This window comes from Bos javanicus, chromosome 24 (assembly GCF_032452875.1).
Source record: "Bos javanicus breed banteng chromosome 24, ARS-OSU_banteng_1.0, whole genome shotgun sequence".
Classification (NCBI taxonomy): Eukaryota; Metazoa; Chordata; class Mammalia; order Artiodactyla; family Bovidae; genus Bos; species Bos javanicus.
The window spans coordinates 28,110,006-28,125,979 of record NC_083891.1 but is presented as its reverse complement, the minus strand read 5'-3'; the positions used below and the strand labels follow the sequence as shown (position 1 = coordinate 28,125,979).

Sequence of the window (15,974 nt, the reverse complement as noted above, 5' to 3'; positions counted from 1 at the left end):
TGGGGTGTTATGGGGAAATGGGTGCTCTGAACAAACTATGAGCACATGAGAGCTAATTTTCAACCTCTGCATGTAAATTGCATGCATATTCAGTTGCGACTGACTCTGTGATCCCCTGCACTGTAGACCACCAGGTTCCTCTGTCCATGGGATTTTCCAGGTAAGAATATTGGAGTGGATTGTTATTCCCTTCTCCAGGCATCTTCCTGACCCAGCGATGGAACCCAGGGATCTCCCGCATTGGCAGGCAGACTCTTATCACTGAGCCACCTGGGAAGCCCCATGTGAAGTAGCCTCGTGGTTTTATTTCTTCCTTTCCCCAGAATTGGAAAGATACACTAGGTGTCCTCCTTGCTTCATACTCTCTCATATTCATACCACAACCTCTAAGAATGTTTAGAATTCTACATGCTTTTGAGGCTCATGGTATAAAACTATATAACCTTTCCTTTTTCTTTGTTTTAGCCACTGATGTTTAACTCTTTCTGCATTAATTTGAAAAAACAAAACAAAAAACAAATAGCACTTAACTGACAATCTTTTGTTTCTCACTGATCTCTTCTGCTATTTGGAGTGACTTCTGTTTTACCCATATCCTGATCCTCAATTTCTTGACATTTCCATCTATACTCAGTATTTGCCCCATTCTAGTTCAGCCTTTTACTCCCATAACACCATCATGAAGCTTATGCCTTAGATCTTTGCTTCTTTTTTTTTTTTTTCTCCTTTTTTGGTTCTTATAACTTTATTGGACAATCAGCAGTTAGTTCTAATTTACATTAACTGTAGATTTTGAAAAATGGTGATGAGTAGGTAACCAATGAATAGAGCTTGTTTGGTAATTCTTCATCTTCATCTTCAGACAACCTTGCATGGATATGGTATGGGACATTCCTTATTCCTTTAGCCCAGACAGCTTTGTGGAGCCTGGGGTCAATGCTTAGATCTGGGGTTCCAATCTCTTTCATGGCAAATTTCCAGATTTCTTTGAGTGCCTGAGGAGCACTCTTCTTGAAGCCCACTCAATGATGCACTTGTGAATGTTGATAGTGTATTCTCTGGTCAACACTTCATTGATGGCAGACTGACCATTCTTGTCACCACTTCTAGCTGTGGGAGCCATCCTGCCAGGTCAGGGCTGGAAAGGAAGAGTGCAAGGGATTGTGGGAGGGTCTTCTCTACTCCTGATATCATATAGACAGAATCACAGAGATGATCACAACCTTCTAGCCTTCCATACTTCCAAATACAATCAAATTCATTTCCCTTCATTCCTAGCATCACTATCCATTGCTCTTTCATCCCATCCTCATCCCTTTTCTGGATTATCACTTCCAGCTCTTACCTGATCTTTTTGTAATTCATTCCTGTCTGTTCCCTGTTTTCAGTCTTCCCTCTTTAGAAAATACAAATTAGATCATTGCCCTTAGGATATTGTCCAAACTGTTAATGTACGTCCTTTGTTGGAGCCCATTTATTTTTTCCCAGTTTAGCTCTCATTCCAACTTCAACTCACTTCAACAATATCACTCCATATACATCTCTCCATTTCAATAAGATTGAAATTCACTGAGTTCTCCCCAAATTCCATACAATCTTACCTCCAAGTCTTCACATATATTATTTTCTGCCTGAAATATCACTCTCACATCTACCTGTAGGTTTCACTCCCACTGTACTCTTTGTCTAGTTCTTTACTATACATTTGTAGGTCCTACCTTAAATTTTACTTTCTTTATAAAGTTTTCCCTAAATTTCCCCTGGACCAGGCAGCCCACCCTGGATTTTGTGCACCAGTTTCCATGTTGCTAAAGCTTTCTCTGCTTCCCAATTGGATAACTTGTTATACTTTCTGATCACTGTTATTCTTTGTAAGTTCTTTGATCAATACATATTTTGATACGTTGAGTTAGACTTTTCTACACACCTCTTTTCTTCTTTTTGCCACTGTCTTTTTATTCTTAACTATTAAAAAAAACTTTTTATTTTATTTTATATTTTATATTATTTTATTTTATATTTTTAGCTGATTAACAATGTGGTGATATTTTCAGGTGAATAGTGAAGGGATTCAGTCATACATAATACAGGTATTCATTTTCCCCCAAACTCCACTCCCATCCAGTTTGCCATAAGACACTGAGAAGAGTCCCCTGTGCTATATGTGCGTGCATGCATACTAAGTCACATCAGTTGTGTCTGACTCTGTGTGACCCTATGGACTGTAGCCCACCAGCCTTCTCTGTCCATGGGATTCTCCAGGCAAGAATACTGGAGCGGGTTGTCATTCCCTTCTCCAGGAGATCTACCTGATCCAGTGATCAAACCCGCATCTCCTGAGGCTCCTGCAATGCAGGCAGATTCTTTACTGCTGAGCCACTAGGAAGTCCCCTGTGCTGTACAGTAGGTTCTAATTGGTTATCCATTTTAAATGTAGCAGTGTGTACATGTGCATCTCAAACTCTGTAACTACTCCTTTCCCTTACTTCCCCCTGACTCACTAAGGTTCACTAAGCACCTCTTTTCTTTACTGTTTATATGAAATGGTCTGAGGAATAAGACTACAATGTATTTCAGAAATATTTCCCCATTTAGGCTGATATTATCTCTTTTCTTGTTTCTTTTCTTGGCCACACTGTGAGGCTTGCAGGATCTTAGTTCCCCTACCAGGGACTGAATCAGGGCCCTTGGCAGTGAAAGCACAGAGTCCTAACCACTGGAACACTAGGGAATTCCCTAATGTTTCTTTTCTTGATGAAAAATATATACACTATAAGAAGATGTGCTTTAAGGAAATGGGAACCCAAGACTCACTGACAATTATGGGATCTTAATATTTGTTTCTTAAGTCTCCCTTGGTAGTACTTCCATTAATGTACTAAGCTAAGCTGGACCTATATTAATGAAAACTTAACATTTATTCATTGAATACTGGAGTAAGTCGCAATTTCCTTCCTCAGGGTGTCTTCCTGACCCAGGTATGAAACTGTGTCTCTTGTATCTCCTGCACTGGCAGGCTGATTCCTTACCAACTGTGCCACCTGGTAAGCCTGAACACATATACTAATCACCATGGCACTTTGCATGCATTTACTCGTTTGCTTCTTCATACCTTTCTAAACCTTTCTTAAGCCTTTCTAGTGTAGGCATTACTTCTATTATCACAGTCTAAGAAATAAGGGAACCAAAGCAGGTAGAGCTTCAGTGACTCGTCTAAGGTTTATTACATCTCCACGTGGGAAGATGCAAGTGCACATCTGGCAGTTAGGTACCAACGTTTGAACAAAACAAATGCTTTAGTGAAAGCACACTCGGTATAAGGAAGAAACAGTGTGATGTCAAGAAATCAACATTTGAAATAGAAGCAAGGCCCTTATTTACTGTTTCTCTGACTACTTTCTGTTTTTGAACCTATTTATTTATGAATAACTACCTGTCCTGTTGGACACAACTAGATATTTTCATTTTATGTTGATATTCACGATAAAAACATAGTATGCTTGATCTAGGCCATGAAAACTGAAGGTGTTGCTTGCCACGCTCATTATCTGCTAAAAGGTAACCAAGTGTCTTGTGGAAAATACACTTAATGAGGAAATATCATATGGTCTACCACAGCAACAAAATCAAGCCGCTTACCAAGAGCATGTTCAAGAATTATGGCTTGTATAGTCCCAAAGCCTTAATTAAGTGCCCTTTCCTTTAAATTCCCTGAAGTGTAGTCTATTTCAGTAATAGCTACAAATATCTTTGGCACAAGAATGCCTTCTTTGCACATATGCAAAGAGAATGAGCATGACAAAGAATAGTAAGTAAAATTGATTTCTCTAAATTCTGCGCTATAAGGCTAATTTCTCTATATTTTGTAATAACCTATGTGGGGAAAGAATCTGAAAAATAGTTGATATATGTATATATATCACTGATTCACTTTACCATATATCTGAAACTAACACAAACTGGTAAATCAATTGTGTGCTTAGTCGCTCAGCCATGTCCGACTTCTTTGTGACCCCATGGACTGTGGCCTGCCAGGCTCCTCTGTGCATGGGGAATCCTGGCGTGGATTGCCATGCCCTCCTCCAGGGAAATCAACTATACTCCAATATAAAATAAAAATTGAAAATTAATAAACTAAGTTCACATAGCCAGGAATGAAACTCATGTGAGGGAGGGTTCCACGGTCCATACTGAGATTTGAAGGATAAGGTGGCAGGCTGGGAAGAAGAAATAAGAAATGGCAACAGAGGTGATGCATTTCCCATTATAGACAAGGATAGTTCTCTGCATGACCCTTCTTTCCTTCCTCCTTCCTTTCCTCCCTCATTTTCTTCTTTCCTTCCTTCCTTCACTTTATAGTAGGGATTCAGGTATATGAATTCAGGGAAGAAACATGTATTTTACTTAAAGAAAGATACAAACTCTGTTAGAAGTGCTGGACCGCACCACTTTAGACAACAAATTTGAAAATCATCTACTCAGCCCAATCTGTTTATTTAAAAATAAGCACACAAAGAAATAAACTATGTGAAAGATTATTATCCATTTTATGTTAATGCTTTGGGTAATCATGAAGCCGCATTGTGTAAGAAATGTAGAATAAAACACAAATCCAAGTTTTACTAACTTCTCTTTGTATGAATGCTGGTAATTTCCTTATTTTCTGGAATTTACATTTCTCCTCCACAAATTGAGGACACTGATACCTCTCCTATTTCACAAAGATTGAGGATCAGATTTGAGAAGGCACTTTGTAAATGCTAAAGGATTATGAACATGTTTGTAATTATAATGATGTGTTGTCTATTGTTTTCCCAGCTAAGCCTTAGTAGTACTTGCAATTACTAAATCAGTATTCATGTAGATTATATCATTCAGAAGGCTCCAGAGATATCTTAATGAGATTATATAAAAGCAAATATTTTATCCAGTATTGAAATGCATCACTTTTGAAAGTTAATGGATCAATTGCCTAATAGGAACAATAACTGTAATGGTTTACAACAGAAAGTGGAAATATCTCTTTCAACTGACATTCTACAGGGAGTTAGGTGGGAGGGAATCAATTATTCAGAGTGGGTAACAGTGCTCAGAATTGTAAAATGTGCCCTGGAATCTTAAATAAGTTCAAGTAGACAGATGTTCAAAGATGCACTCATCAAGACTAAGAGAAATGCTTTTCCTACTCGTATTTTAAACTTTAAACTTAAAAAAAAAAATTTGAATTCTTCATCTTAAAGTTTTTTATTTCCTCCAGAATAAATTGCCTAAAATTGTCACTTAGTATCTCTGAAATTAAGTCATTTATAGTTATTTTCTTTTCTAATCCATTACTGAAACACTTTTACAGAAAACAGATCTATATGATTTAAAATATTTATTTATGTTTTTCCATTCTCCCTCAGAGACTTTTTCCAGTAGTACAATTCTTATGAAAAGAATTCCTGAAAAAAGATACTTTTTTTCAATTCTGCAGTCAAACTTTACAGGAAACCCTGATTACCATGTATATTTCTTTGAGAGTCACCAATGCATATTAGCATATTAAAAGTTTTGTATCTTTTTTGTTGTTAGGGAAATGTACTTAATTGTTTAAGTCAGTGTTCCTTTTTCAATTTCTTTGGCCATTGGTGAAGCAAAGAGGCTTCCTCAGTGGCTCAGTGGTACAGAATCCGCCTGCCAAACCGGAGATGTGGGTTTGATTCTTGGGTTGGGAAGATCCCCTGGAGAAGGAAATGGCAACCCATTCCAGTATTCTTCCCTGGAGAATCCCATGGACAGAGGAGCCTAGTGGGCTAAAGTCCATGGGATCCCAAAGAATAGGACACAACATAACAACTAAACAGCAACAAAAAGCAAAAGATCCTCTGTAGTAAGGTTGCCTAAGCTGAATCCCAGGCCCATCATTTCCCCATCTGAATCAAAAACTCCTCATCTATAAAATGTGAATAATAAGATATATAGATCACAGATTTTTATAAGGATTACCTGAGGTGACATCTGTAAACTGCTTAGAACTTTGCCTGACATGATTATGCAAGAGTTTATTAAAAATAGTATAAACTTTTCTTTCATGCCCTATTGTTTTTTTTTTTTCAGATCCCTGCTACTTGAGAGATTATATAACTATGGGGATGGAGCAAGTGGTATGGAATCTAATTTTAATAGCCCCCAAACTTGTAGGCTCCTTGAGGCTCCCTGGTGGCTCAGTGATAAAGAATCTGCCTGCCAATGCAGGAGACACAAGAGATGCAGCTTTGATCACTGATCTGGGAGGATCCCCTGAAGAAGGAAATCGCAAGCCATTAACGTATGCTTGCCGGGGAAATTGCATGGACAAAGGAGCCTGGCATGCTACAGTCCCTGGGATTGCAAAGAGCTAAACAGCAACAACAAGTCTTGGAGGCTTCTTGGGGCTCAGAGACGTTGAATAATTTATTCAAGACATTGTGGTGGAGATTCAAATCCAGACAATTTTTAGTCCTTTTATTAAACCACTGCAGTAACTGTCTCTCTGAGGGATAAACCGCAGATTCTTGTTTTATGTAAAGCTTCTCCTAGAAATGTTTGTTCTAAGTAAACCTTTATTTTCTAACGCACATAAAGGGGGAAATAGAAAAAGGAGAATTTTTCTGTCCTTTGAAAACTGGTTCAATTCCTCAACAAATTTGATTGTCTTTGTCACTTAAGTAAAAGATGAGGATCAAAATATAAAGATGTAAAGGAATGAAAAGGTTTCAACCAATATCTATCCAAATCCTAACCAAAACTAAAAAAAAAAAAAAGACTTAGGAATATGACAAATTGACATGGGATGGTGTGAGAAAGAGGAGAAAGTGCCTAAAACTAATTTTATGATGTTTTAGTTAGCAAGAAAGGAAAAACAAGTGTAAATGAATGTCCGGGTTTCTTTTCATGCCCTTTTTTGCAGTTTAAAAATGATCAGAGAAATGTATTTACCATTTCAAGTCACTTGGCTCCTTCTGGTTAAATTTCTGTGATACCCCCAATTTTCAACCTTGCTGCTTATGATTCTTTTTGATCAATGCATTAAGAAAATCTGGTGACATTATTAAAAATAAAAATGCCTGGAGTTCTCCTTATTAAAATGACATGGTTAGTCAATCTTGTAAGCATTCCTACTTGGTTTCCTTGGATAATGTATATTAAATATTTGTTTTTTACTTAGAATTGGGCTGAAGTGATAAACAGCCATGTACTATATTTTATCAATCCTGTTCCAACATTCTTTATAAACTTGCAGAGGATTTGTATTTAAGACTTGGAGGAAAAATAATTAGCATATAAAATAATTAGAGTAAAATAGTTTGAAAAATCCAATCAAATACCAACATGTGTGGTGGATCACTAAGAAGGAGAGAGATGTGGGCTGATTGCATTGATAAAGGGTATCTCTCATTTTGTAAATCAAGGGTGAGGAGAACTAGGGCTTGAATTAAGTATCATGATGCGATGGGTACATTTGAATTTGGGCAAATTATGGAGGTCATCTAAGGATGGTCCCAGGGGTGTGTAACATGATGGGCTACCTCCCTGTCAGTACTTTGTCCCCTAGAATGTTGAGGTGGGGGCCTCCCGTCAGATGATGTGTAGTGGGCTGGCTTCCTTTAAAGAGTAGAGGGATAAACCCAGTCAGCTGCTACGTTGCTGTTCTTGTAAGATGTCCCTCTTATTCCATAATCTGCCTTTCCTATGCATGTTCTGTACTCCACCAGTATTTCCCAAATTGAGTTATCAAAAGCATGTGTATTAGACACATTAATGCATATTATGCAAAAATAATTAGCCTAGATGTTAAATTTTACCCTGTGTCAAGTTTCTTGATCTTAGGAACATGCTTTTTCATTGAAAAAAATGCTGTAGGATTGAGTGGTCTAAGAAAACTTTAAGAAATGCCTAAGAAAATGATTTCAAAGGATCTAACAATAGGGAAATTTTACAAATCAAGAGTTTTTGAGTTTTATTATTCAATAGGCGCAAATAAAAGCACTTCAAGTCAGTGTTCTGCATATATCATCTGTGTGACACTGAATTACTTCATACTCATAAAGGATGAATGTATTTGTCAAATTTAATCTAAAAATTTGGCATTCTAGATATGTGCTTATTTCTCTAAACTTTGCATATACCAAATAGATAATTCTTAAGATACAGGAGAGAAAAAAATTAGAAAAATTGACTATCATTTATGTGGTACTTTGATGATCAATTGTATTAGTGGTTAATCCAGTTAGTGTAAGTATGCTTTATTATGCAAAGAGAAGTTTGGTTCTATGTGGTTTTTCTGCCTTTGGGGAAAAAAAAAGTCTATTCAATTTCTACAGAGAATTATTCCAATAAATGGAGATAGTATTGCATAGTATAAACACTAGATCTGGGGAAAGAAGAAATGAAACATTATTCTAGTTTTCCTTCTAATTTGGTATGTGATTGTGGGCAAAATTTCAATGTAGTAGCAATGTAGTACAGAAGCTTGAAGCATAAACTCTGGAACTCGATGACCTAAGTTGGAAGCACAGTTCTACCAGTGATGAGCTCTACCATTCTGACAAGTTTTATCACCTCTCCCTGTCCAGTCTCTTGATCTGTTGAAGGGATATTATAAGTACTCACCTCATAGAACAATTATCTGTTTAAATTATTAATTAGTCTGAACTTCAGTATCTTCAACTGATGGAATTGGACTAGATGATCCTCAATACACTTTGTTGCTAACATCCTAGAGTTTTGTGAACTAGATCATCCACAAAGAAATAGATGCGTATCTGCCTTCATGCCCATGAAGAAGCTATACAAAACACTAAGAAATATACTAAACCTATATTCAAGGAGATGGGATAGGATCAGTTCAGTTCACTTCTGTCGCTCAGTCGTGTCCAACACTTTGTGACCCCATGAATCGCAGCACGCCAGGCCTCTCTGTCCATCACCAACTACCGGAGTTCACTCAAACTCATGTCCATCGAGTCGGTGATGCCATCCAGTCATCTCATCCTCTGTCGTCCCCTTCTCCTCCTGCCCCCAATCCCTCCCAGCATCACAGTCTTTTCCAATGAGTCAACTCTTCCCATGAGGTGGCCAAAGTATTGCAGTTTCAGCTTTAGCATCAGTCCTTCCAAAGAATACCCAGGACTGATCTCCTTCAGAATGGACTAGTTGGATCTCCTTGTAGTCCAAGGGACTCCCAAGAATCTTCAACACCACAGTTCAAAAGCATCAATTCTTTGGTACTCAGCTTTCTTCACAGTCCAACTCTCACATCCATACATGGCCACTGGAGAAACCATAGCCTTGATTAGATGGACCTTTGTTGGCAAAGTAATGTCTCTGCTTTTGAAAATGCTATCTAGGTTGGTCATAACTTTCCTTCCAAGGAGTAAGCATCTTTTAATTTCATGGCTGCAATCACCATCTGCAGTGATTTTGGAGCCCCCCAAAATAAAGTCTGACACTGTTTCCACTGTTTCCCCATCTATTTGCCATGAGTTTTCTGAATGTTGAGTTTTAACCCAACTTTTTCACTATCCTCTTTCACTTTCAACAAGAGGCTCTTTAGTTCCTCTTCACTTTCTGCCTTAAGGGTGGTGTCATCTGCATATCTGAGGTTATTGATATTTTTCCTGGCAATCTTGATTCCAGCTTTTGCTTCTTCCAGCCTAGCATTTCTCATGATGTGCTCTGAATAGAAGTTAAATAAGCAGGGTAACAATATACAGCCTTGATGTACTCCTTTTCCTATTTGGAACCAATCGGTTGTTCTATGTCCAGTTCTAACTACTGCTTCCTGACCTGCATATAGGTTTCTCAAGAGGCAGGTCAGGTGGTCTGGTATTAGTATCTCTTTCAGAATTTTCCACAGTTTATAGTGATCCACACAGTCAAAGGCTTTGGCATAGTCAATAAAGTAGAAATAGATGTTTTTCTGGAACTCTCTTGCTTTCTTCGATGATCCAGCAGATGTTGGCCATTTGATCTTTGGTTCCTCTGCCTTTTCTAAAACCAACTTAAACATCTGGAAGTTCACAGTTCACATATTGCTGAAGCCTGGCTTAGAGAATTTTGAACATTACTTTACTAGCACGTGAGATGAGTGCAGTTGTGCGGTAGTTTGAGCATTCTTTGGGACTGGAATGAAAACTGACCTTTTCCAGTCCTGTGGCCACTGCTGAGTTTTCCAAATTTGCTGGCATATTGAGTGCAGCACTTTCACATCATCATTACATTTCAGGATTTGAAATAGCTCAACTGGAATTCCATCACCTCCACTAGCTTTGTTATTAGTGATGCTTTCTAAGGCTCACTTGACTTCACATTCCAGGATGTCTGGCTCTAGGTCAGTGATCACACCATCGTGATTATCTAGGTCATGATGATCTTTTTTATACAGTTCTTCTGTGTATTCTTGCCACCTCTTCTTAATCTTTTCTGCTTCTGTTAGGTCCATTTCTGTCAGTTATCGAGCCCATCTTTGCATGAAATGTTCCCTTGGTATCTCTAATTTTCTTGAGGAGATCTTGAGTCTTTCCCATTCTGTTGTTTTCTTCTATTTCTTTGCATTGATCACTGAGGAAGTCTTTCTTATCTCTCCTTGTCATTCTTTGGAACTCTGCATTCAGATGGTTATATCTTTCCTTTTCTCCTTTGCTTTTCGCTTCTCTTCTTTTCACAGCTGTTTGTATGGCCTCCCCAGACTGCCATTTTGCTTTTTTGCATTTCTTTTCCATTGGATGGTCTTGATCCCTGTCTCCTGTACAATGTCACGAACCTCATTCCATAGTTCATCAGGCACTCTATCTATCAGATCTAGTCCCTTAAATCTATATTTCACTTCCACTGTATAATCCTATTCCATCTTCTTCTTTTTTTTCTCCCCTTCCTTTTTTTGGGGATGGGCAGAACTATTTCTCTTTTAACAGTCATGCCACCTTACTCACATAGGAAATTATGTGAGTAATGCATAATGCATTACTCACAATGCAAAATTATTTGACTATTGAGAAAATAAAGTCCTCTTTTTGCAGCATAGAACCTGCTTGCCTTGATCTAGTTAAATGACAATTATGAATAATCTATTCATCAGTATTCAATGCAAATAAATCTATTTGCAAGGATTTCCATCAGAAGGAGGAAAAAAATCTTTTGGGAACTTACAGCTTGATGGAGGATTCTAGGCAGCCTGAGCTCTCCACATAGGTTTAGCAGTGGATCCTGTACTGTGCCTGGAAAGATGAGTGGGATTCAAAGGTGGAAGGGCACTATGGGATTAAGACTGGAATGACATCATGAAGAAAGCTAGGAAGGAATGTGCAAGATTTTTTCCAGGTATCATAGATTGGCCAGGCTAATTTCTTAAACCTCAACATTATTGATAGCTGAGACTGGATGATCCTTGTAGTGGGGCTTCCTAGCTGGCACTAGAGCTAAAGAACCCACCTGCTAAATCAGGAGACATAAGAGATGCTGTTTCAAGTGGGGAAGATCTCCTGGAGGAGGGCAGGGCAGCCCACTCCAGGATTCTTGCCTGGAGAATCCCATGGACAGAGAAGCCTGACAGGCTACAGTCTATAGCGTCACACAGAGTTGGACACGACTGCAGTGACTTAGCACACACACGGGATCCTTGTAGTGTGGGATCTTCTGTGCACTGAAGGATATTTAGCAGCATCCACATGCCAGTCTCCTTCCCCCACTTGTGACTATCAAAAATATCTCCTAAGAATGACAAATATGATTTAAGGGGGCAAAATGACTCCTGATTAAGAATCCATGTCCCACAGGTATTTGTGTTGTGTTCAGTCACTTAGTCATGTCCAACTCTTTGCGACCCCATGGACTGCAGCATGCCAGACTTCCCTGTCCTTCACCATCTTCCAGAGCTTGCTCAGACTCATGTCCATTGAGTCAGTTATGCCATCCAACCATCTTTTCCTTTGCTACAGGTATAGGGTTCCATAATCCAGTGGGTGGTAATTTTGTTTCAAGGGACAAACAGCAGATAGTCTTGAATACTTGAAGGAAAATGCTAGCTTTTTCTTCAAGAAAAAAATGAAATGAGTAAAAAAGGAAGTGTTCTTTTACAATGGCTGTATATATAAGTAAGTTCAATTGTGGTCTATATAACATAGAAGAGGGACCATATAGAGATGAATTATATGTCATCACACTATCATGACTCCCCCTTTTATTAATACAAGATAAAGACTTCCCTTGGTGGTCCAGTTGTTGGAAATTTGCCTGACAAGGCAGGGGACACAGGTTCAATCCCTTGTCTGGGAAGATTCCACATGCCTCAGGGCAAGTAAGCCTGTGTGCCACAACTGCAGAAGCCCACGTGCTGACAGCCTGTGCTCTGCAGCAAAAGAAGCCCCTGCAGTGAGAAGCCCAAGCACCGCAACTAACGAGTGGCCCCTGCTCACTGCAACTAAAAAAAGTCCTTCCATAGCAACAGAGACCCAGCACAGCCAAACATAAATAAATAAGTAAAATTAAAAAAAAAAAAAAAAGGTAAGGTGAAATTGACCACTTGCTACCATTAGGAAAAAAAATTAGTTTTAAGATGATTCAAAGTAAAGTCACAACTTACCAATGCTTCAAAATAACTGGAGGAAATTATTGAATTCATCTTTGGACACAAGGAGAAAGACTAAATATGATCTGCACCTTTGATGCCCTTCCCTTCATTTTTTCCTCTGCAATCTTAAGTATCTGTCTTGCCCCTGAACTTGGAGAGCTTGGAACTAGGCAACTCATCAATACATCCATGGCTTGAGGCCAGTAGGTCTCAATGACTGGTATTCTCAGTTAAGAAAAGTGAAAGGGCAAGAGGGCATAAACATTAATTTTGGGGGAAGGTGAAAAGTCAATATATTTTGCTGAGGTCTTCGGCCAGTGTCAAGCTATCAAAAAATGCTTTTAGTTTAACTTTTGGTCTGTCAAACTGAGAATAAAACATGATCATGGTCATAAAGACTTTGCTGGTATATTTAAGAAATAAGAAACATGGGGAAAGGTTATTAGATGGTAAAAGCATGTTTGATTTTCTTTTTTAAAATGAGATGAAAGAGAAAGAAGACTGATGCTGTACATGGGAATGATGTGAGAGAAGAATAGTAATTTCCAGTTTTATGGGGATCTGTTGCAGTGCTGTTAATTTCCATCTTTAGAAAACCTTAATGCAGAATCTAAGGAGAAATCTATATTACCACATAGAAAATGTGACTCTGAATTGTATGCGAAAACAAGAGAAATCCTATCTCTCAGATAAAACTTTGTATTTACACGCGTGCGCATATTCACATGCCAATTAGGTGACTGAGAGATTACTACAATCCTGGCAGGGACTGCCACGTGAATGGTTTTGAGTCATGTTCATTGCTCCTATTCAGGTCACTATCTATAATTCAGGCTTATTCAAAAACACTCCACTTTGTCAGTTTCCAGTGTGCTATTTTTAGTGATAAAGAGTTGCTGTTAGGGAGAAAGATATATGGTTCTCCCTCTTTTGTTAAAAGAGACCTCTTCTGCAGCAGAAATACTTATGTATCTTTCACTTGTTCTCTAGCATTTACTTACACTTTGACATGGAAAGCTTGAGGTCTTTTGTGGCAAATTATTCATCCTTTGCATTTTGGTTGTTAAGATGACTAGATGCTATTCTGTTATTATTATTTTAAATGAAAGGATGTCTTAAAATTCCTTGCTATTTTAGGCAGATCATTCAAATCTTTTGAAAGACATTAGTATATCATTTCCCAGGAAGCTAAGTTTATTGAATTTTTCAAATACTCTGCTTAGCTTGGCTGTCATCACACCATCAGTTGTGAGGTATATAAATAACCTCACTTTAACATGTGAGAAATAATAAAAAAGACTCCTTCTGGATGTTAAGATGCAAAATTAAACTCCAGGTGCTTTTCAGAGTTATTTGGGACATTTTGCAGTTGTCAATATGGAAATCCTGTCACTCAGGGCAGGGATCTATTGCCAAGGGGAAACAAAAGCTTCACCATTCGACAAGTTGGCAGTTGTTACAGTTTGTAGAAAAGAAAAAAAGAAAAAAACACCTTAGAGACAGGTATTGGAAGACGGTCATTCACAAGGGATTGGTTAACTGGCTTGGAAATAAATTAATTACTCTTCTTTCTGTTTCAGAGACATTTGTTTGTGCATAAAGAGTGTGGTCTTTTAGGTACATTGATCCTAGAACTTTGGCCTAAGTATGTCCCTTAAATATGTAAATTTATTACGTTCAAGCATTTTCCTAGTTCATAACTAAGATTCTGATTAGCCAGTTCCACTGTGTGGGGGATTTTCCGTATTCTAGCAAGCAATTCTCTGACACCAGCTGGTACCCTACAATTCAACTCAATCCTGACACTATTACCTGGAGAGAGTGTCAGGTCCCACAGATTAAGGACTCAGGGCTACAAGACTGCCTCCACTTCAGATGCCAATCGCAAATCCAAGCTGTTATCTGTACTTCTGATTGACCGGCTATCAATCAGATGTTCCCATGACCCCATCCTTGGATTTAGTGGTTCAGTTGTGTCCGACTCTGTGACCCCATGGACTATAGCCCAGCAGGCTCCTCTGTCCATGGTATTTTCCAGGCAAGAATACTGGAGCTGGCTGCCTTTTCCTACTCCAGAGAATCTTCCCCACCCAGGGACTGAGACGACATCTGTTTTGTCTCCTACACTGGCAGTCGAATTCGTTACCACTGTGTCACCTGGGAAGTCCTGACCCCCTCCTTAGGTCTGATTAATTTGCTAGAGTGTCTTGCAAAACTTAAGAAATGAGTTTACTCACCAGATTATCAGTTTATTACACAGGATATTAAAGGATACAAATCAATAGCCAAATGAGATATACAGGGCAAGATACAGATATAGAGCTTCTGTGATCCCTGAGCAGGTCATTCTCCTTGACTCCCCAGATGTTCATCAGACTGAAAAAATCTTCCCCTTTTGCGTTTTTATGGAGGTTACATTACACAAACCTGATTGGTTAAATCATTGGCTATTGGCAGTAGATTCAAACTCCAGCTCCTCTCCCCTCCCCAGAGATCTGGGGAGTGGAACTAACAGTTCCAACCTTCTAATCATTTGCATGGTTCTTTCCTTACCTACCTTACCGGGGGTTGAGAAGTCATCTCATTAAGATAACAAAAGACACTTTTATCACACTCATCACTTAGGAAATTCCAAGAGTTTAGGAGCTCTGGGCCAAAAAAGATATAAAGATGAAATGTATATTTCATATTACACATCGCAATATCACAAATACACGTTTTAGATTGATGTGATGTTAGATAGAAAATTTCACATTAACTTGGATTGGGTGATGGCTTCTAAGAGAGTCAGACACCACATTGCTAGGTAAGGAGATTAAAGGCCTCTTTTGTTTAGTCCTAGTGAGATTTCCATTAAATATATTGTATTTTATTCCATTCCCTTAGTCCTCTCAAAGAGGTTGACAACTGGGCAAAAGTTCAGAAAAGAACAAGGAATGTTAAGAGGATTGAGAAATTGATTTTTCAATAAAACAACCCCCCCCCCACTTCACACTTGAAGCAGTGTGTCAATTATTAATTTCCCTTTAAATTCAGGAGGACACATTCTAATTTCTCATGGAGAGAATACGACATCAGTTTCTCTCTAAAGCAGAATCCACTACAGTCCTGGTGTGGCCTATATCTAGTAGGAATTAGACTCTACCTAAGATGTTTAACATTTGGAAATATTAGAATGTGTGTCATAGTTCAATCGCTTCCATATAATACTTTTGCTTGACAAAGAGGGTTAAAAAAAAAGCCTATTTTTTTCTCCAATCAATTACTTTTAATTCTAGATAGAAATAAAAATAGTTAGATTTTTAGAGTAAATTTCCAAAGCCAGCTGCTCTGATAAAACATCATATAATCAAGTAGAAAAAGTATAAAGGAAGGTCAAACA

At 38.3% G+C, this 15,974-nt stretch overlaps 1 pseudogene; it reads right to left on the bottom strand.

Moving 5' to 3' along the window:
- Window positions 1–774: 774 nt before the first annotated feature.
- On the bottom strand, window positions 775–1,123 carry LOC133237403 (large ribosomal subunit protein eL31-like; annotated as a pseudogene).
- Window positions 1,124–15,974: the final 14,851 nt, after the last annotated feature.